Genomic DNA, 21,407 nt, shown 5'->3' on the forward strand with positions numbered 1-21,407 from the left:
AACTCAAAGTAGGCTGTTAGATTTCCAAACCTGGGTGGAGCTAATACTGAAGCGACCCACAATTTGAAAAGACTTTTTTTAGAATGCTGTTCAACAAGCTACTAGGGCCAATGGTCTAGATAGGTGCTACTTTGCAAGGCTGCCTAGAGACCCAGAATTCATTCCTACATTCCAGTTTCAAGCTAATTTTCAAAGTATCAACTCACACATTCACAATCATAGATTCAAGAGCTGAAAAGAATCCTCAATTGTCATCCAGTTCAACTTTTAAATGAAGCATGTCCCTTCTCCAGCACAAGATAGGTGAGTCATTCAGTCTCCCCTCGACCTTCTGGGACAATGAATTCATCAAGGCACCACTCCAATTAGCAAAAATACCACTAAAACACAGCATTGATCTCAATTCATTACTATCGAAATAAAAGGCCTAGAAATTAGAATTTGTATCAGTGAAAAGGGAACAAAAATATAGAATTAAGATTATTAGAGTCTTGAAGGTCCTCCTGAAGGTTTTCATGTTGAAATCTCACCAACACAACACCTTTGCCCAGTAGTACCATACCTGATAAGTGTTTGTTCAAATGTATCCTTCAAAATGTGTGATGCTGTTAGCAAGTGAAACAAAGTGATTTAAAAGATATCAGAGCACTTAGTAAAATGCATGTCATTTCAAGTTTCTAAAGAATAGAGACTTGCCCATCTTTTTTTAATGTAGGAAAAATACATATTAGGTTACCAAAATGAGATTAAATGTTTCTTCTCGGTCTGTCAAACCAATTTTGAATTTCAACTTCTAAGATGCTAATGTTTAAAAAAGCTTTCACCAAGGTAGGTTAAGAATTGTTCTTCATTGAAGATGAAAACATTTTTAGACTTACCTCACATCATCAGACACAAGAACTTGGAATGAAAATGAGGCAGTCTTCAGCGTGGCTAGAGAATAAGCTGGGTATTCTGGGAGTAGCTACAGGCACCTGAAAAAGTACAAAATGTTTTTACAGCTCTGGCTAATCTTTAGCTTAAAAATGCAAATTTGTCCTCTTTCAATTTAGGAATGGCAAAGGGCAAAAAACCTAGTGGTTTGAAATTCAAGTAGTTTTCACAACAATCATTCCAATTCTTACTCTCCAGACTCAGCTCCTGTCCTATAATTCATACCTCTTTAGCCACCTGAATGCATTCCTTATCTTTGGTTTCTTTTAGCATCCTGTACCTTTGAAAGTGGAATTTCAGAAGTTTTTGTTTTTAAGTCATTTGGTTGTGACCATGATGTTCCAGGAATGACCTTGTACCTCCTTTCTCAATTGACTGGAACTAAACGCACTACTGCTGTAACTTTCTTAAAGGCAGTTAGTGTGTTAATGTTTGGAATCTTGCCTGATGCCAAGGGGGAAAAGGAGAGATTTCGTATTTTGTTGTCGTTGTTGTCATTTTTTAAACACCAAACGCTAAATACTGCTCATTGGAGAGAAGAAATATGCCATTAAGGGGCAGCTAGATGACACAGCGGACAGAGCACTGGCCCTGGAGTGAGGAGGACCTGAGTTCAAATCCAGCCTCAGACACACTTACTAGCTGAGTGACTTTGGGCAAGTCACTTAACCCCAACTTCCTTGCTCCTCCCCACCCTCCCAAAAAAGAAATATACCACTAGCTTCCAAGGAGGAAGTGGGTGATAAAATATTTTAATTAATGCAGTTTTGACACATCAATCACTTCGTAATTGGCGAATTCTTCACAAAACCAGCAGTTTTAGGAAGGGCCCCAGACCAGTTACTCTTTATTCTCTGGACTTTGCTGTCATGTTTCAGCTGCCTTCTCCCTCCTTCCCCATTGACCCCCTTTCCAATTGGCAAATTCTTCCTGGAACATCCATTTTTGAGGTAGGGTCCAGATCAATCATCTTTCATTCTCTGGACTTTTGACGTAACACTTTTTTCCTTTCAACTACCTTTTATGTGTTGTCTTCCACCACTAAAATGAAGAAACTTAGTTTTTGTCAACAATAATTTGTGGTTTTGGCCCAGATCTTCTCTGCACCACACTCCCTTCCTTCCCTCCCTCCTCCCTTGCCAAATTCAATCATTTGGAGCCAACAGTGGCCATTATATTTGACCTTAATTTTCTTGTGCTATAATGTAATCTTCATTTACATTATTTATGTTTATCTTTATTTGGTTTTTTTACTCTGAATCAGATCATACAAGTCTTCTTATGTTTCTCTGATTTATTTTCATCATTATTTAAAGTGAATTAATGTCATTACACTCATATACCACATTTTTTCCAGTTATATGCCCAACTGGGGACACGTAATTTATTTCCAGATGTCACTACAAGGGCAAATATCTTGGCCTAAAGAGGATTTTTTGGTGTCATTGTTATTACAGATTCAGTCATGGAACTACTGGATCATAGTTTAGTAATGTTTCCTTCATAATTCCAAACTATTTTCCAGAAAGGTGGGATAATACACAGTCCCACTAATAGCCAGGTAGCATAGTGGATGGAATACCAGGCCTGGAGCCAAGAAGACCTGACTTCAAATTCAGCCTCTGACACTTACTAGTTCTATGACCCTGGGCAAGCCACTTGATCACTATTTACCTCAGTTTCTTCATCTGTAAAATGGGAATAATAACAGCATCTATCTCCCAGAATTGCTGTGAGGATGAAATGTGATAATAATTGTAAAGCACTTAGCACAATGCCTGTACATAAGTGCTACACAAATATTAGTTAACTATTACTGTGAACAAGATAAACTTTCATATTTATCTATTCTTTAAATGACATGAAATTTTATATTTATATTGCTTATCCATTTGGAACACTGATATTTTTTCCTAATATTGTGAAAATGTGAAACTGATATTAGTTAAAGGAAAAAAAGGGCTTGAGAAAGCCATAGGTTGTCTACAATGATGGAATTAATGAAAATTTTATGAGCACCAAAGAATCATAGAGTACACCCTTAGCAGACGTTTCTGCACTTATTTGACAGAGATTTACTTCAGTAACAAAACATCCCATCTTGAATATTCCTATATGTCCAAAGGGCAGAAAATACTTTTCACTATGAAAAGAAAAAAATTAAAAGTTTTTTTAAAATTACAGTATCATACTTTTTTTAGATATGAAGTCATTTGAGACACTTAACTGGATGCACACTTAGTAACAAGAACCTGCCAGTGACACACAGAATAGATACTAATAAAATAAATAAAATTTACATTCCAGATATATTTATGAAGAAAATAAGGTTCAAAAAAGGTTTAGCTTTTCCACATCTTCTTTTCTCAAGAAACTGAGTACTGAAATAGTCCTCTGACCCAATTTAAATATTTAATAAATATCAAGAAAATAAAATTATATAAACAAATATATACACATATGTAAGTGTGTGTATGTGTGCATGCGTGCCTGTATGTAGCAGCTAGGTGGCACACTGGATAGAATGCTGAGTCTGGAGTCAGGAAGACTTCTGAGCTCAAATTTGGTCTCAAGACTAGTTGTGTGACCCTAGGCAAGCAAATCACTTAACCATGCTTGCCTCAGTTTCATTTGTAAAGTGAGCTGGAGAAGAAAATGGCAAATCACTCCAATATTTTTCTAAGAAAAACAACTGAACAACAACAATAAACGAGAGAGAGAGAGAGAGAGAGAGAGAGAGAGAGAGAGAGAGAGAGAGAGAGAGAGAGAGAGAGAGAGAGAGAGAGAATATCAGGTCTTGGAAAAGCAGCAGTGATACCAAAAATAAATATATGAATTGAAAAAAATAAAAAAGAAAGAAAAAAGACTCTACATTGACTAGATATCCTAGACTAGTCAGAGCATCTTTTGCCTCTTTTGCTAGAGCCAGGAACACAATACAACATATATACTTTCATTCTTCCTAAAGGAATAGGAGGAAGAAATTTAGACTACCGTACTACAATACAAGACTGATACAATACAAGACAACCAATACTTCAGAAGTATATCATTCATAAAATAATTAGGCATTTTGTGTGAAATGTCTAATAGGGCTTGGACTAGGTGAAATTTAACCAGGTGACAAAGGGATTCAGAAGAGAAAGATTTAGAAGCATCTGGGCTTGACAATGGGGTTTGAATTTCTGGAGTAAAGCTCAAAACATAGGAATTACAGGGATGACTACACCTAACACAGGTTGCTAAGAATGTAATTGCCTAAGGCCGTGAAAATCAAGAAGTCATTTAACTGAAAAAGAATGGCTATAATTGGTCAATAGTCAAAGAATATCCTTCCTTCAAAGGAAGAAATCTAAGCTCCTAACAGCCACATGAAAACAATGGTCCAAATCGTTAATTATTAGAGACATGAAAATTAAAGCAAGTCTGAGATTCCACCTCGCATCTATTAGATTGGCAAAAATGACCAAAAAGGAAGAACGAGAATTACTGGAGAGACTTCAGGAAAACAGACACATTAATGCAATCTTATTGGAACTATAAATTGGCCCAGCCATTCTGGAAAGCAATTTGGAATTATCCGCCCCCACCAAAAAAAAAAAATCACTAAACTGTACATCTTTTTGACACAGCCATATCTCTACTAGGCCTATATCCCAAAGAGATTAAAGAAAGGAGAAAAAGATCCACGACAAAAATATTCATAGAAACTATGTTTATAGTGGCAAAAAAAGGGAAATTGAGGGAGCGACTATCAGCTGAGACACGGCTGAATGGTATGTGGTATTTATGGTATATAAATGTAATGAAATAGTGTCATAAGAAATGATGAAAGGTATGGTTTTAGAAAAACCTATATGAACTGATACAGACTGAAATAAGAACCAAGAGAATAATTCTCCTAATAGATAAGTTATGAACTCAAGATGCAGAATGAGACATATCTATGTCTCATTATGTATGGGAATTTGTTTTGATTATTTCTATTTAGTATGAGGACTTGGCTTTTCTTTTTCTAAATTATGTCAACAGTAAATAAATTAACTGCTTGTTAACTGAAAAAAGTTTAAAGGAAAAATGATAATGATAAATGATAAAAAAATACAGAGGACAGAGAGAAGCACTATATATATATATACACACACACACACACACACACACACACACACACACACACACACACACATATATGTGATGAGTAGTGAACTTTCAATATAGAACTTGAGAGAGCTGGAAGTTTCCAGAGAACAAAATTCCAATAAGAATGCCAGTAAGGAAAATCCATGACTTTGGTTGTCTGAACACAAAACGCAAAAAATATAGGTAAAAATCAAGTCTCATGGGAAGACTTCCTAGTGCAGGGAAATATCAAAGAAACTTGGGGAAGATGAACTTAACTGGACAATGCATTAAGAAATAATCATGTGAGGAAATTTAGGAATCAGAGGGAAATCATGGTGGAGAGCAATTTGGGAAATATCGGTGAAGACTCACACTTCACACTGCCTTAACAAAAAGAGAAAATAAATGAGTAATTCAGAGAATATCATATCCTTGGTATGGAGTAATGATGGGGAAGTTGGGGAGATGTCAATTCCACGGATATATACTAGGTCTGCCAAAAGGAGGACAGCTACAATTTGATTTGCCTTAATAAAAATTTCAGCCTTCAAAAGGTAAAGGAACCAACAAAGGAAATTATATTCTGGCTCTAACTATCATTAATAAGGAAGGATTATTTTCTATAGTAGAAATTATAAGAACTAGAGTCACATGACCAGCAAGATGGTAAAATAATTACTTTCTGCAAATTGTTTTAACCTCTAAACCTCAAAAGAAAGGAATTATGTGCCAGATGTAGAGTAATTACAGCTGATTCCATTAAACAAGAGAGAATACAGTTCACAAGGTAAAAACACCTTGAATCACCACCAGAGAACATTTATAATTAGAACTCTCACTAAGCATCTCTATATTTGACTGATTCAAAATGTCAGTTATTGTGAGTATAAGCAAACTCAGATATTTAGAACTGAAAGCCTACATATAGAGATTTTCCACAAGTACAGTGATTCTGTCTTAACACCCCACTATACATATACCCTATAAGAAACAGCAGAAACTGATTCTGCCTAACCATGTAAAAGGGAGAACAGTAATAATAATTAGTATATAGTGCCTACTATGGTGCCCGGTACTAACAGTGCTAAGCAATTTACAAATCTCACCTGATCCTCACACCAACCCTAGAAGGTAAGTGTATTATTATACACATTTTATAGTTGAAGAGGAAGCTAGGTGGCTCAGTGGATAGAGTGCTGGGCCAAGAGTCAGAAAGACCTGAGTTTAAATTGGCCTCAGACACTTGTGATCCTGGGCAAGTCACTTAACCTCTGTTTGCCTTAATCCATTAGAGAAGGAAATGTCTAATCACTCCAATATTTTGCCAAGAAAACCCCATGGACTCATGGGGTCCTGAAGAGTTGAGTATGATTGAACAACAATAAAAACAGTTGAGTAAACTGAGGCACTCACAGGGTATCTTTATATGGTTGGACAAAAAAACCACAGGTTAGAGGGGAGCAGGATGCTGTCAAACACACCGCAAAGGGTGCCGGAAGACCAACTAGGGCCAGTTCTATGCTCTGAGAAGTGACTCAGGACAGAGTCCTAGACCCAGTGACCTCCTCCAAAGAGGCTAGGGTGGATAAAAAACCCAACCTCATCAATCTATGCACCAATAGAAGGGAAAAGGCCAAAAGGTACAGAACAAGTAATAAAATAGCTGAAACACCAATAGAACTAGAAAGAAAACCTGAACAGAATCTAAAAACAAAACAATGAAGAAAACTTCAAAGAGGAATCAAATAAGTTTAACAGATATAATATAAACGAGTCTGAACCAAAATTGACTAACACAGGACAGAATCCTGTGGCCTCCCCAGAGATCATGGGTTGAGTCAGGCAAGAACTTCCAGAAAGGCTCAAAAAAAGTCATAAAATAAGAAATAAATTGAGGTTGGAAACTAAAGCACTCAATGCAGAATTAAAAAAAAATTAGCAGACTAAGAAAAAAAATCAAATACAGGATAAAGAATCTCTTAAAAGAAGCAGAGACTATGAAAAGTGTTAACAGATTTCTATCACAAAAATACTGATGTGGTAGATGATCTGGCACAAGAAAAACAAACATTAACTCTATACAAGCCAAAGTGATGGATAAAGACAGAATATGCAAACTTTATTTAAGGATATAGGTTTCTGAAATGAACATGGTAAGTCAAAAAACCTGAATACCATAAGGCTGAAAATTTAAGAAAACTGCCCAGAATTTCTGAATAAAGCATAACATTGATTGAGGAAATCTAGAGAATGCTACAAAGAAAACAAAATTATACTTCAAACAACAACCAAGTGATCAAATCTAGCAATTTCTTTTTTTTTTCTTCTTTTGGCTAGGCAATGGGGTTAAGTGACTTGCCCAGGGTCACACAGCTGGTAAGTGTTATGTGCCTGAGGCCGCATTTGAACTCAGGTCCTCCTGAATCCAGGGCTGGTGCTCTACCCACTGTGCCACCTAGCTGCCCCTAAAATCTAGCAATTTCAATGAAAACAAATTTCAACAAAAAACAACAAAGCAGCCAGGAGAAAGATCTTCAACTATGAAGGAAGAGCAATACAAACAACAGGATTATTCTGCAGTCATGAGAGACCAGAGAAGGGAATGGAATAGTATATCCCAAAATCAAAGGAATTCAAGTCATAAAACCAGAATGACATATCCTACAATTCTGAGCTTAATCATCAATGAAAGAAATGTTCAAAAAGAAAAATATTTGAGGCATTCATCAAAAAAAACCCCTATATGAATAGATTATTCAAATTATAAATACAAAGAGAAGCTTAAGAAAAAGACAAAGAAAAATTCCAAATATCAAGGAGACTAAAAAAATTTTGTTTAGAGGTTATTAGGTTTTTCTAAGACATATCTATGAGATAAAGAAAAATGAGGAACCTTCAAAGATCAAAAAAAAAAAAAAACAACAACCCAAAAGTGGTAGAGCTGAATCAAGGACTAAATCCTCTGAGCCCCTACAGGTAGATAATGTCTTTTGTGGGAGGGAAAAGAAGATTAGGAGATTGCATGAATAAGGAGGAGAGAGATGAGATGGGAATGGGTGATATTTACTATTAACTCTACGTGGAAGAAATCTACAAGCTGTAGGCAGAAAACAACAGCAACTAAAATGATAATTCCTATAGTCTTTCAGAAACAGGTAGGAAAAGTTGCTGAGAATGTGAAGAGGGTGCTCAGGAGGACAGTGTCCACATGAGTGGCATACTGGGCCAAAATGGTGCCGAAAGCATTCCCCGGGGGAAACGTTGGTGTGGAATATTCCTTACGTCTAGGGGCAGTTTGTGTTTTCTTTCCAAGAGTGTTGTGACGTCAGGGACAGCATTCCACCAGATATGTGTGTTTCAAGAAGCAACCAGTATTCAAAGCAGTGAGGAGAGGCAGACTTGGGAGAACATGGTCTTTGAGATGGAGGCTGATCATAGCAAGAACAGGCTATAGGCCAGGACTCACCATTTGGGGATGCAGGGTTACTCCTATCACATGATGGTGCTTCCAAATGACAGTGCTTCCCTCATGAATTGATATTGTTAAGAAAGAGAAACATTTAAAAAAGGAAGATAGAGCTGCAAAAGCAAAACTAAACTAGACAGAAGAGGGAGCTCAATCTTCGTACTTCAGAGGATTTAACAAGAGGGTCAGGGAGCATAAAAAAGGAACACACAGGAGTATAGCCCATCAATCAGAAAATAAAATTCAGAATAGATTGGAAAGGAAAAGAAACAATGAGGACAAAGGAAACAAAAACTTCTTGAAAAGGAAAGTGCAATAAAAGAAAATCACTAAAAATAAGAATGATTTTAAAGTAATCATTTAACTAAGCAGGGACAGAAAAAGGACAAAAAAGTTCAAGATAAGCAATGAGAGACATTCTGCCAATCAAGTAAAAGAAGCATGTATTAAGCAACAACATAAATCAATAAAAAGAATCTGGGATAGTAAACGCCAGGGGTTATTAATCTTCGTCAAACAGATCATTTTTTATTTGCTCCTGGAGGCACTAGGGAGCCACCAGAGTTTACTAAAAAGTAGGGGAGGGGTGTGTGACAATAATTGGACCTCTATTTTGAGATCACTTTAGTGACTGAATGGAGGATAGAATGGGAGTATAGGAACTTAAGGCAGAAAGCCCCACTAATATGCTACTAAAAATAGTCCAGGTGCAAGGTGATGATGGTCTGTACCACAGTGGCAGCAGTGCCAGAGGAGAGAAGGAAATCTATTTGGGAAATGTTGTAAGAGTGAAATTAACAGGCTTTGGCATATAGAACAGATTGGATATGGGGGTGAGAGATTGGAAGGAATCCTGAGGGACTGAGAAGGTGGTGTTACCCTTTACAGTAACAGGGAAGGTAGTAAAGGAAAAGGGTTTAGGGAAAAGATGAGTGTTGTTCTAGAGGTACTGAGTTTCAGATGTCTACTAGACATCTATCTAGTTTCAGATATCTGAAAGGCGGTTGGAGAGGTGAGAATGGAGGTCAGAGAGATTGGGGAAGGATAGGTTGATTGAGAATCATCAGCATGAAGATGTAATTAAATTCATGGAAGCTGATTAGAGTGAAGTAGTATGAAGGGAAAAGAGAAGAGGGCCCAGGACAGAACCGTGAAGGGCACTTTTTTTTAGAGACTGTGATCTGGAGAAGATCTAGCAAAAGAGCTGTCAGAGAAAAACCAGGAGAGAGTGATGTCCCCAAAACCTACAGAGTATAAAAGAGACAACAAGCAAACAAATGGTTCCAAAGTAAGCTATGTGCAGAGTAAATAGGAAATAAATAACAGAGGGAAGGCGGCTGGAATTAAGAGGTGTTAGGGAAGGTGGAACCTTAGTTGAGACTTAAAGGAATTCACAGAGGTCAGTAGTCAGAGCAGTGGATGGAGAGTATTCCAGACAAGGGGGATAAGCCAGAGAGAATGACTGAAACTTAGAGATGGAGTATCTTGTTTGTGGAACAGGCAGGAGGCCAGTGCCACTGTATAGAAGAGCTTATGTTTGGGAGTAAAACATAAGAAGACTTACATATTATACTGAAGACCACATCTTTATTTTCACACAATTGGCTGAAAGATGTTGAAAATACAAGATCTCACTGCGCTTACTGTATGTTGACTATTTTTAAAAAGTATTTGATTCAATGGAGCAAAACATATCCTTAAAGGTTTACTTACAAGGGGTCCCTGATTCATACATTGCAATTATCAAAGAATCCTTAGAAAGAGGCATAATCTGGTTCCATGATCCTACTATCATTAATATTACATGTGAGGCATAAAACTGGGTGATTCATAATCAAATGTGTTCACTACTGTAATGAATAAGACAGAGAAAACAGTTCAAACTAAAAAGAGATACTCCATAGGTGGCAAGGTATTCTACACAGTCTTATTTACAAATGACATTATGCTGGTTGCATCAAACCCTAGCAGAGGTCTCCTGGATGAAATCTCTAACCATTCAAGAGTCTGGTCCAATTATCTACAAAGAAAATGCAAAGTAGGTGAAGAATGTAGTTACATGGACAACCAATAGATTTCATCAACTGGCATAAATAGACTGTTCTTGGACAGATAATATCAATGAGCAGTGAGTTGGGCTCAATACTAAATAGGAGAAAAGAGGGCTAGATTACTTTTGGGACACTGCAAAGTTCCTTTAATGACCCCCAAGTTGCCCCTGATATGAAGGCTCATCTTCTCAATACTAATATTTTACTGGTATGGAATACTGTATGAAACACTATAGCCTCTTAAAAATTAAGACTGAGTGGCAGCTAGGTGGCACAGTGGATAGAGCACCGGCCCTGGAATCAGGACGACATGAGTTCAAATCCGACCTCAGACACTTGATGCTACCTGTGTGACCTTCGGCAAGTCATTTAACCCCAATTGCCTCATCCAAAAAAAAAAATTAAGACTGAGTCTCACCTAGAGGACATTGGCAAGGCACATGATAATTGTGAACAGGTTGCAATGAATTACAAAGAAAAGCCCAAGTAAAGGACAGCAATCAAGAAATATGTGATCAAAAAAGATGGCCACAATAAAAGGTCAGCCCATGTTCTCCACTGGTATTCTCCAAATGTCAAAAGAAAGTGGAAGAGTCATTCACAGCACTTTGTACAGAATACCTGCAACAAACTTACAGAAAAGTGTTAGACTACAGTCACATAGGATGGGGAGGTCGAGATGGGTTGCATTCTACATCATTGGCAGGAACATCCCCATCAATGAGATCACAGATACATTCTTTGAACTTAAGTATTCTATGGGTGTGTGTGTGTGTGTGTGTGTGTGTGTGTGTGTGTGTGTGTTACTTTTCTATTAGACTATAACATGACTGAGGGCAAAGAATCTTTATATCTGCCATACTGCTTAGTATAGTGCCTTTTTTAAGAGCACATGCATGTTTGTTGAATGAATAAAATTCTTTAGCAAGGATAGGCATATTTTTAAATGTTTTCTTTTATTTCGTACAAAGCAAAAAGTGTTTCTCACAGGCACTTAATTTTAGAAAAGTTGCTATATTTATTTAGTGCTACACTAATAAAACTACCAAAGAATTATTTTATACAGCTAGAAAAAAAAACATTAACAAAATTCAGCTGGGAGAACAAAAGGTCAAGGATTATCAAGAGAACTGATTAAAAAAAATGTGAAGAAAGGTAGCCTCTCAGTACCAGATTTCAAACTATATTACAAGGATGTAATCATCAAAACATAGACCATCACACTGCATACAAAGACAAGGTCTGGCAGAAGGTAGGCATAGAATATCTTACACTGTACACCAAGACAAGGTCAACATGGGTACATGATTTAGACTTACAGGGAAATAATCATAAGTAAATTAGGGAAGCATGGAAAAAATTATCTGTCAGATCTAAGGATAAGAGAACAGTTTATGAAGTAGAGAGAATTACAGGAAATAAAATGGGTGATCTTAATTACACGAAATTAAAAAGGTTTTGCACAAATGAAACAAAGGCAGCCAAAACTAGAAGGAAAGCAGGAAACTGGTCAGGGGGGATGGGGAATTTACATGTTTCTGATAAAAGCCTCATTTCCCAAATGTAAAGGGCTATAAAAACTATGCATATCCTTTTACCCAACAATAATACTACTAAGTATGTATCCCAAAGAGATCAAAGAAAAAAGAAAAGGAGTCATATGTACAAAAATATTTACAGCAGCCTTTTGTGGTGGCTAAGAATTGGACACTGAGGGGATGTCCGTTATTGGGAAATGGTTGAACAAGGTGTGCTATGTGACTGTGATGGACTACTATTTTGCTATAAGAAATGACTAGGGGGATGGTTTCAAAAAGACCAGGGAACACTTGTATGAACAAATGTAAAGAGAAGTGATCAAAACTACAACACTATACACAGTGAGCGCAATATTGTAACGATGATCAACTGTTAAAGACTTAGCTGCTCTAATAAATACAATAATCCAAGACAATTCCAAAAGGCCCATGATGAAAAATGCTATTCACTTCCAGAGAGAGAAATGATGAACTCTGAATGCAGACTGAAGTACACTTTTTTCACTTTATTTTTTTTTGCCTTTTATTTCCACCATGACTAACATGGAAGTGTTTTGCATAAGTTCACACGTATAAGCAATATCATATTTCTTGCCTTCTCAAAGGGAAAGGGAAGGGTGGTGAAGGAAGGAGAGAATATGGACTCAAAATGGAAAAAAAAAGGTTAAAAATAATTAATGTTTTGGAAAAAGAAAAGTTGTTATGAATCAAACAAAATCCAACCTGAGTTCAAATATGATTCCCCGTTTCTAGAGAAAGATACTGAAACTTTCCATTTTATGTCACCCTAAGACTTTGAGTGCACTCAAAGATGCCATTATTAAATGGAATCTAGTGGGCTGAGTTAATTCACCTTCAAACTGTGAGCACATATGGCCCCTTGTTTATTGAGGTAATTAGCTATGCCAAATACATAAGGGTTAGCAGTATGGCTTATGATTTCCATAAGCCAAGTCAGAAAACAAGTCTGGCTGCTTTATGCAATAAACTATGTGAATGAAATTTTACAATTGCTTACTGAAACATCTGTGATACCATGTCACACTTCAGCTTAACAGTAACCTAAAATTTTGTCATTTTATTGACAGTTCTACTCCAGAATAATTTCATTATAAAGTTAATTTCACAGTTAAGCACAGTTGATGAAGGACTAATCAAGTATATAGTATTAATCAGACAGTCTTACAGTTTGCCTTAAAGATCTTTTATTATAATTTAGTCATTTGATTTTTTTTTAAAAAATCATTCCAGACCACATTCTTACTTCATGTAACAGTAAGAGTTATGAATAAAAGAGAACTCAGCTGCTACATCTTATTGCTCGGCATGGTTCTACATAACAGAAAGTACTTGATAGGCTTCTAATGTCCCCTGCAGCTCTAAATCGCTGATCCTATGAATAGCAGTATGTATACAGCATTTTGTTTTCAAAAGGCACTTTGTACGTTATTGCATTTGATTCTATCCTATCATGTTGGCAAATACTGTCATCCTTTAAAAATGAAGAAACTAAAGCTTAAAGAGGTTAAGTGACCCATGGTCAATGAACACTTGTAGAATTGAAGTAGTTTATAGACTGAAAACATTACACCGCTTTACTTTTATAGACAGATTAGTGTGTGCCTTTGTAACCTGAAATGTTAGACCCATAATTAGATTTCTTCCTTATTTCCAGCATGTTACTATGTCAACAGACTTCTCGGGAAACTGAACTTAGTCCTTCTCTTTGAACAAGGTGGTCCTATAGATTACATTCTGGAATAGACAGCCTAAAGAGAATTCCCATCTTATCCTAGTTCAGCCCTGAAATCTTAGGAAGAACTGATCTACCCTAACATCTCCAAGGTTACTGACCAGGAAGAACAATCGGAAGCCTGTTGGTACTAACAAGAGTTCATGTTCGGCTGTAGTGGGCACATGGAAGTTAATTATGAAATGTAAAATAGAATGCTGCAAAGGAATTATTGAAATATTGGATCTACCAGTCATTTGGACAATGTGTACATCACTATGGGAATAATTTCTTATTGACTTTTTATGAGCTGAAAGGAACCTTAAATAGTGAACCTAATTTTGTAGATGAGGAAATTTTACAATTTTAACAAAAATCTACCTATTCGGTCAATTAGGACACTGTGAGGGAAAAATACTTTGATAGGAGATAAAGAAAGGACTAGTAAGCTAATGCCCTAAACTAGTAATTTATGATCAGGATGAGACTGAAGTTCTTATTTCCCCAATGGCCTTGTATGATCTTATGAAAAAATTAACATGCCTATAACTTTAGCTATTGATTTAGAAAAAAGAAACTTTTCACACCTACTTTATAGGACTTTGCAAGGATCAATTTTTAAAATCAAATTCATAAGTTGTTTTGAATAGGTTATTTAAATGCAAGCTATTGCTAATAACTTACTCATTTGAAAGCAATATTAATTCCAAATAATGTTCTTAAAAATTTCATGATTATCTCCAAAAACGTTTTTAGAATTTTTTTTAAAAATACAGTCCCAAATATGGACAAAGTAAATGATATAGTCAGTGCTAAATGAAAATGCCTGAAATGATATATTTGTAACCTATTATGGCTTTTAATATCTACTTATTTGTACATTCATTCAATTCATTTAAGCAAATATTTAATAAATGTTTTGTACTGAAAGCCCTGTTCACAGCACTGGAGACAGATTCCAACCTTATTTAATAGAGCTTACAATCAAATACCATTCTTATTCTTGCCAAGTATTTAGAAGTATTTCATAGAACTGGAGAACCTCGAATTGGACATGCCTTTGAAAGATCACTTAAATCCAGCCTGTACTCTAGCAAGAACCTCATCTACGACAATGAACGGGAGATCACCCAACTTCAACCTGAACATCGCCAGTAATGAGGAACTCACTGTCTCCTGTGGAAGACCATTCCACTCTTGGGAAGCTGTTAATTGATGAGAACTTTCTCAAAAACCAAACCAAATCAAAAACTCATACTGAAATAAATCAGATGCATTTTAAAGTACTTGAAAAGCCTTTCCCCTTTCACCCTTCTCCCAAAATGAACAGGTATCTCTCAGCCTACGGCAGTCTAACAGAATTTGACCTGTAGTATTTATAAATTAGCATGTAGATTTAATATTCTTAACTTGAACCCCTTGGTTTATGGAATTTGCCAGCTGCTCTGACCCAGTCTGGCCCCAGGGCATCTTGCTACCACCACCAACCCAGTACAATCCAGTTCTGAACTAAAAATAGCTGCTTGGGTGGTGGCTGTGGTAGGAAGTCCCATCCCCAGCACCCTGGTAAGGGCTGAATGTTTACAAGCTGTCTAAAAAGCAAAGATTCCAATGCCAGCATTTCATTCTGAACTTGACAGGTCATTTTCATTTTCTTATTTAATACCCCCTCCCTCCAAAACAGTGATTTAACTATGTGGGAAAATATTGTGAACAAATTCCTCTCCTCCCCTGCCCTGCAATTCTGCTGTAACTACAACCACTGGCATGAAGCCATGCCAACCTCTGTTGTCACTGAACAGGAACTGGCCAATTGAGATAATTAACATTTCAAAGGGATATCAAGTACTGTAGGGAACTGCTGAGTTGTCAATCAAAGCAGCTATCTTCCCCTCTGAAAAAAAAGGTTTTCTTCTGTGAGTAGTAAAGAAATATGAAGTAACAATGGTTTAATTCTGAGAGTGAGTTGGCGAGCTCCTTTCCCATAACATATCTTGCCTGTAATACCATTTCATGTCAATAATTACTTTCTAGTATTTTCAGTATTTTTGTAATTTTGCATACTTTAATAGGAAACAAATCTTTTCCTTTAAAAAGATTTGTTGTGGTTTTATATGATTTAATTATCCTGATCTAAATTCTCTTCTATAGGAATCTGATAGTATAATAGAAGTTGATGAGGAATGAGAATTTGACATACAGAAAAATCATTTTATGAAGAATTTTTTTCCTAGGACAGATATTACATATATTCAAGAATACATAAGTATGACAGGTGCAGCAGTTCCATTTTCTGTTGGGGCAGACAGTTTAAAAGAAAAGTGTCCAAAATATAATTGAGTTCCATGATTTGAATAGTTTGACTAAGCTGTCAGAATACAACGAACTATACATTACAATACAATATGATGCAATAGCAACTTGAATCATTCAAATCAAAGACCTCCTGGTTTAAAAAAAAAGCAGTTAGGTAAAAGCATCTAGTTTCCATTACCAATAGATCATATTCCTACTATATTAAAAAAAAAAACCAGTGACTACTAATTTACTAATGACATATTTTCAGTACTTTTCCCAGTAGTGAAAATGGATTTGATTGGCTTACCACTCTGGTCCCATTCCTCTTGTGTCAAAATAATACACATTTGCAAAATGACTAATTTAGGACAAGGTCTATTTGGGGATCAAATCTGCAACTTTCACCTCATTGGCACCACACTCCAATCAGCTGATCTAAGCATCCCAGGCATATGCAAACATACTGATTTCCTAAGTGTACTTCTTTCATCAGCACAGATCACAAATCTTCCATGACTGATCATCCTCTACCACTATTATCTATGCATAAGTCCTCCTTAGGAGAGCTGCCTAACGTACTAAACGCCTATCTCTAGTTCTTTCACTGTCTTAAGGATATCAACATACCACTTTGGTTATCCGTGTGTTGTCTCTAGTTTTCAGTATGTCACTGGCTCCTTGCTCCTAGTTACACACATCTCTGACAATATCATCTGCACTACTTCTCAAGCACAAATAATTATAGGTTTCCATAATGTCATCTACTTATATCCATCATATATCTTTTCATTGACCTTTTGGCTAATTCTTCCAAATTGTTTAGTACCATAATTCCTACCCATAATTTCACTAAAAATATTGCTTTAAAGATATTGATTTTGGCAATTAAAAATCTAGAATCCTTGAAAGCATTGCACATTTTCTCAAATGCAATCCAAACCAGTGTCTCCTTCCCACACAATTTTAGGGCGTCTTTCAAAGATGTATGTATGTCTGTGAGTATCTACTAAGTAAATATACACATAAATGTATGTACCTATCTTTGACAGGTACTACAGACACATACATACACATTTATACACATGTACAATTGTGTACGTACATGTATGCGAATGTCTACATATATAGGTGGGTTTTATTTGGCTCAGGGTGGAAAATTTTAAAGGGAGCTGACTGTATTCTCCTAAGGAAAAAGGTAAGGGCAAGGCCTGGGGGTAGAGTAAAGGTAGAACTGTGGCCAGTGACAAATGGTGAAAGGGGAGGCCTGAGCAGGCTCCCAATATGAGATCAGGGGTAGCTCACGCAGACTTGGATTGGAGGTATCTAAGGCCATAACCAGACTAACAGGAGAAAGGAGAGGGACAGGAAGGGAGGAAAGAAGAGAGAGAGAGAGAGAAAAAGAGAGAGAAGGAGAAAGAGGGAGAGAGGAGAGAGACTATATAGTGTCGTAGACTGGAAGTCAGGAGTATTAGATTCTAGTCCCTGCTGGACACTAACTCTCTCTGTTTTGCCCTCTGTAAAAATCAAGAATTTAGACTAGAATGCTATCAGTAAACTACTACCTGAGGGCCAAATTCTGCCAGAGCTCTTCCCAGTCAGTGTCCTAAGAATCATTCATAGCTCATGGGAAAAAGAATTTATCCCCCGGGCTATGGTTTGTTCACACCTGCGCTTGATGATCTGAGGTTTTTTATGGCTGTCATGTGACACTCTGAGGGTTTGAGGGGGCCAGAAGATTGGGTTCAAACTCCTTGAGGGTAGGGATTGTCTTTTGCCTCTTTCTGTATCCCCAGCACTTAGCACAGTGCCTGGCTCATAGTAGGTGCTTAAAAAATGTCTACTGATTGATTTATTCAAGGCTCTCTTTCATCCTTCTCCTTTAAAGGATCTGTTTGTTGTAAAAGTTGCCAATCTACCCCTCAGGCTTCTTGGATGCCATTATGAAGAAACAAATAATTCTTCTTGACAATTAGGTGCTAAGATCAGTTTAAGTAGGAAGTTACCAAATGGCCTTCATCCTCTCAAGTACATAGACTCCCAACATTCAAACATGGCCCATGGGCCACATTTCCCAAATATGTCCCAAACCAGATTAAAATGTACTTAGGAAATACTTAATAAAACAAATAAAAACAGTAATACATAGATAATATTACATTTAAAACTAAGTCAGTATGTGGTGGACAGGGATTCTTCTGTATGGATTAGTGGCCCCTGTTCCTATTTGAGTCTGACAACCCTACTTTAGCGTATTATTTTCCCTCACACCTTTCCTTTCATGGTGGCATCAAGGGGTGCCAAATTTACCAGGTTGCCATCTGTAGTGCTCAGCCCAAGAACAATAATTCTTAATTAGCATTCTTTGTGTATATCACAGACATACATTCATATGTAAATTGGTGCCATATATACAAAACACACACACTGAATTCTCTTTCCAGTTACATTTCAGTTTTATCATGTTGTACTTTTAACTGTGAATGTTCAGCAATTTCTTTCAAAATGTTGTGTACTCACAGAATACTTTCATGTTCCAAAGACAAATACAGTTAGTTCCATTAAATTACAAAGAGCTACATGTAAAGAAGCCTTCTTTCCCCTGGACTTTGAAAAGGAAATCTATGACATGAGTAAAAACAACTTAGGTGACTGCATCTTCCTATTTTAAGCCAATACTCAACCACATTACCAAAGTTTTTTTTGTAATCGCACCTGTTATACAGTCCTATAAATTTTAACATATGTACAAAAACTCTTCAACCTTGCATTTTGTGCCTACATGTCAAAAGATTAAAAAAAAATAAACATGGCAGGACCTTATATTCTCAAAACTTCTAAGTTGTATGACCACAAAGATGTAATCTACTATGGAAAACTGTGTACAAAAATTTATTTGTTCCCTTCTCATGTTTTAATTAAAAATAACCAAAAAAAACTTTGCAAGGCAACTAATTAGATTGTAAAATCTAATTTTTAGAGTTGGAAAAGCACTACAAGACATATCAAGGATTTGTGTTACTAGAAAAGGATCATAAATCTAGAGCTTAAAGCGATCTTAGGAGCCATCTAATCTAAACTCTCATTTTACAGAGTGATGTCCCAAGAGGTAATGAGATGCCTGGAGGCATAAAGGTAATAAACGTCAGAAAGAGGATTTGAATACAGGTCATGTATGGAGCACAAGTAAGAGATCATAAATGGAGAGCCTATATGATATTCACAAGATATTAAGAGACTCAGATAAAGAAATCTTCTACAGAGGAGTTATAGAAAAATATAAACAAAAATCATGCAAGTTAACACGAATAGCTTGGTACACTGGAGTGATGAACCTGGGGCACTAAACTGAGAGTCCCAGTTAAAATTCCATGAATCCCAAGAAGCTTTTCCCAATCCTCCTTAATATTAGTGCTTTCCCCTCAGTTGATTATCATCAACTTATCCTGTATTTAGCTTGTTTGTACAATTGTTTTCATGTTGTCTCCCCCATTAGACTGTGAGCTCCTTGAGGACAGGAACTATTTTTTGCCTCTGTCTCCCCAGTGCTTCACAAAGTACCTGGCACATAGTAGGCACTTAATAAAAGGTTTTTGACCGACTGTAATGAACTGGAATCCCTGTCTGCTGTTTACTTCTCTAAACTTCATTTTCCTCATCTATAAAATTAGACAGTTCAACTGGATAGCGTCTGAGGTCCCTTCCCCCGCTAGATTCTGTTCCAATTATCTGCACCAGAGGAAACAATATGTTATCCCCATCAGTGAGACCACAGATTCAATGAAATACCGAGAAAACAGATCTTCTCAGTCACCTTTTTTTCTTGATGTTTTTAAATCTACTACTCAGAATCAGAGAATCACAGAGGGGATCTCAGAGACCATATAAACCAACTCACACATGAAGGGAATCCTCAGTATAACACATTCAACCAGGAAGCCTCTGCTTGAAGACCTCCATTTCCCTCTTTTGGAATCTTCTCTTCTTTGAAATTACTGATAGATCTACAGAGATATATAGCTGTAGATATATGTATACACGTATATCTAATATACGTGTGTGTAAGTGTACATACACCCTTATATGTATATATCAATCCCCAAGCACCTTTAAACTTGCATTGCCTTCAAAGTGGATTTGGTCAAGTCTAACACCAATGCCTTTTCCTCACAGAAAATATTGAGTGTGGAGGTAGAAGAGTCCAAATGTGATGGTTCCCCTGTCACTAATGATGAGAATTGATCACTATGCAAACACTGGCAAATTCAGTCAACTTCACATCTCTTTTTGTCCTCTTTCCAATTTTATCTACCAACGTTCTTTGCTTAACTGGGTTTCACGCCAAATTTTCTTTCAACTGCCTTTCACTGTCTGTAAGAAGAACACTGTCATCTTTCTCTGTTATGTTTTGCAAATGCGATTGTATGTTAAAACATACCAGCCTTGGTATGCCTCTCCACTTGGCAAAGAGAGTCAGTATTTCCAGGATGAGGTGCTTCTAATACTTTTTTTTAAAAATAGCAAAATTAACTTCCATTTTTCTAAGGTTCCAAGAAAATATATAAAAAATGGATTAATGTCATGTCATTCCTCAAAATCACTGAAATAATCCTTATTATTCAATAAAAATATCTTGTCAAAAATATAAAGGGATCAGAAATGGTCCTTCCTTAAGCACTCTAAAGCCTTTGATTCTTACGTCAAAGTAAAATATGGGCTTGTCATGAATGAAAAGACAACATAAATAAAACTCAGAATCTGAATTTGAGTTAGGAAGACCCATTGTCCAGCTAGCATGGTATAGTGGAAGAACTGCTGGATTTAGATTCAGAGAATCTATTTTCAAATCTAATCCATGCTGCTAATTACCTGGGCAATGCTATGAGCTCTCTCATTTTACACTGAGGAAAGAGACGCCCAGAGAATTTGAGTGCCTTGCCTAAGGACACCCAGCAAAATAACAGATCACAAACTTGAACCTGTATCCCCTGATTCTTAGCCCTGGGTACTCATTTCTATGCCACAATGCTTCCCCCAAGTCACCTAGAAATTTTTTAGAAAGTATTGTGATCACACATTTTAACATACATTTAATACAGAATGTCATTGTGTTCAAACAGCAATGAAAGCCATTAAGAAACAATTTTCTATAAAAAGTTCTTATATTTTGGCTAGACATTTAAGTAAAAATGAAACTGTAGGCCACTCAAAATTGTTTTGAGTCCCTGTCATTTTAAGAATGACACCATAGGGGGGCAGGAAGAAGGATC

The 21,407-nt window shown here is 36.5% G+C and overlaps 1 protein-coding gene across 3 annotated transcripts in view; it reads right to left on the reverse strand.

Annotated features, from left to right (window-relative positions):
• Nucleotides 1-21,407, reverse strand: part of RASSF8 (Ras association domain family member 8) — a 111,852-nt gene that overhangs the window by 69,416 nt on the left and 21,029 nt on the right. For all 3 annotated transcript variants that reach the window (XM_020965084.2, XM_020965082.2, XM_020965081.2), the window contains exon 2: nt 879-974. The gene's annotated coding sequence lies outside the window, so the exon portion shown is untranslated. The remainder of the gene's footprint in view (nt 1-878; nt 975-21,407) is intronic.

Source organism: Phascolarctos cinereus, unplaced genomic scaffold (genome assembly GCF_003287225.1).
Source record: "Phascolarctos cinereus isolate Bilbo 61053 unplaced genomic scaffold, phaCin_HiC Scaffold_1;HRSCAF=81, whole genome shotgun sequence".
Taxonomy (NCBI): Eukaryota; Metazoa; Chordata; class Mammalia; order Diprotodontia; family Phascolarctidae; genus Phascolarctos; species Phascolarctos cinereus.